We start from the raw sequence: 1,947 nt of genomic DNA, 5'->3' as shown, positions 1-1,947 counted from the left end.
CCAGCTGTGCCTGAGTGACCGAGCCCCAGGCCGAGAGGCCGGGGGCACCCTACCTCCGAAGGGGCCCGAGCGATAGTTTTTCTTTTTGGATGAAAGTTTGCAGGGCTAAATATGTGTTTATGCTGTGTGGACAGACAAACGCAGAGGACAGATCCGAGGTCCACATCATTGGTGTGGCCACGACTGACATGCAGAACCAGCTGCAGCTACTCCTGGAAACCTGACAGAGCGTCTATAGTGAGAGGGAAACGTGGAAGCACTTGGATGAGGAACTGGAGAAGGACGAGGTCACCGTTAACAAGACAATCAAAGGGAAACAAATCATGCAGATAGAAAAATATCTGTGTCAATAATTTAAAGAAAACTATTTATGGTTCCTTTATTTTGTTCAGGCTGTTCAGACAAACATGCAAAATGATATTTTATAAATTATAAAGAATGAGGTTCATTGTTTTTTATGCTTATTCATATTTTAATGGCACCTTATTATGAGCAGTACCGTATTTAACAGTAATAGTTTTAAGTGCTTTGCATTAAAGATTCTAATAAAGAGTTGGAAATGCATGAAACAGTCGGCAGCTTTGATACGACACACTTTTCATCTGCTGTTTAAGCATAAAAATGATCTAAAGCAACAGAACGTTCCACCAGAAGGACAACAAGTGCCCATCTGTGTGGTCAACACCATTAGTGATTGGTTTTTGGGGAGGAGGAGGAGATGAAAAATGTTGTTAAAAAGAAGAATAACACAACTAAAAATAAAGATCAAAGCTTAATGTTGTATTTGGTAGGTATTAAATGGGGTGTGTCCATCAACTCTGTACCTTCAAAGAACCCAATAAATTCCTTTCATTATTCATTTTAACATTGCTGCTGTTTAATGCTTTGTTCAGATAATGATGTCGGGGCAAAATGATGAAGTCCAGATTTCTGGGTGGATGTGACATCAATGAAACCAGGCGTGAACATTTTATTAAAAGGTTTATCCAACAACACTGAATCACAGGATTAAAGCAAAGATAAATCACAGGATATGAGTTTGTATACAACGAGTGCCACCTGACACACTGAAACAACAAAACGTTTAACACTGAGGTGTTTGAAACATGCATTCAGTGATTTGTAAAACAAAAAGTCTTTAGTGTGGAAATATTGAACCTAAACGTACATTTGTTACGATCCAGCTCAAAAGCCTCAACATAAATATAGAGACTAAAATAAGTTAGTGGTACCATCTCTTTCAGCTAAGACAAAGACTGTATACCAATTTAGGCTCTGCAGCCTTAACAGTCTACAAGGGCCGCGAAGACCACTAAGGCCGGAAGTGCGAGGCTTGTAGGCTCGTGAAATGGGACGGTCTAACCTCCGTCGCGCTGCCCAGGTTGCCTAGCAACCATGATACTAACCGTGGGAAATGTTTCATACAGCTTTGTGTGACAGAAATGAAGGAGAACACGTTTTGTTCATTTGTTTCTATGAGCTCTGTGTGACCTGATAAGTGTCTGAGGCTGAGACCACAGGACTGTAAAACATGATTGTTGGGTTTCATTTCTGTGCTGAACAGTCATTTTATTATCTTAACCATTATTAGTAATTACAGCAGTGAGCTTGAACTGTGCCAAACACTGAGCTTCAGTAAAGATTCAAGTTTCAGTTATTTATATTTCCTATCACCATAAATCTTCACTCAAAGACGAGTATCTGTGACAGTGTATAAATACGTATAGATGTATCATATATAAGTGAATCATATATAAGAGACAAATATTGTTCCTTCAGTATGTTGGCATTACTGAATTTGGCTCAATGCTTACATATATGTGTAAAATGTAGGAGCTGTGATAACTGTGTCTGATAGAATGAAGAGTCGACTGATATATGAAATATTCCTTTATTGGGTGAGAAAATCAGACCATGTCATAACTGCTGTAAGTCACACAGAATAGA

The sequence above is a fragment of the Pundamilia nyererei genome, unplaced genomic scaffold, assembly GCF_000239375.1.
Source record: "Pundamilia nyererei isolate P.nyererei 1_Seehausen unplaced genomic scaffold, PunNye1.0 scaffold01051, whole genome shotgun sequence".
NCBI classification, from domain to species: domain Eukaryota; kingdom Metazoa; phylum Chordata; class Actinopteri; order Cichliformes; family Cichlidae; genus Pundamilia; species Pundamilia nyererei.
The sequence above is the reverse complement of the archived record's forward strand: the minus strand, read 5'-3'. Positions refer to the sequence as shown.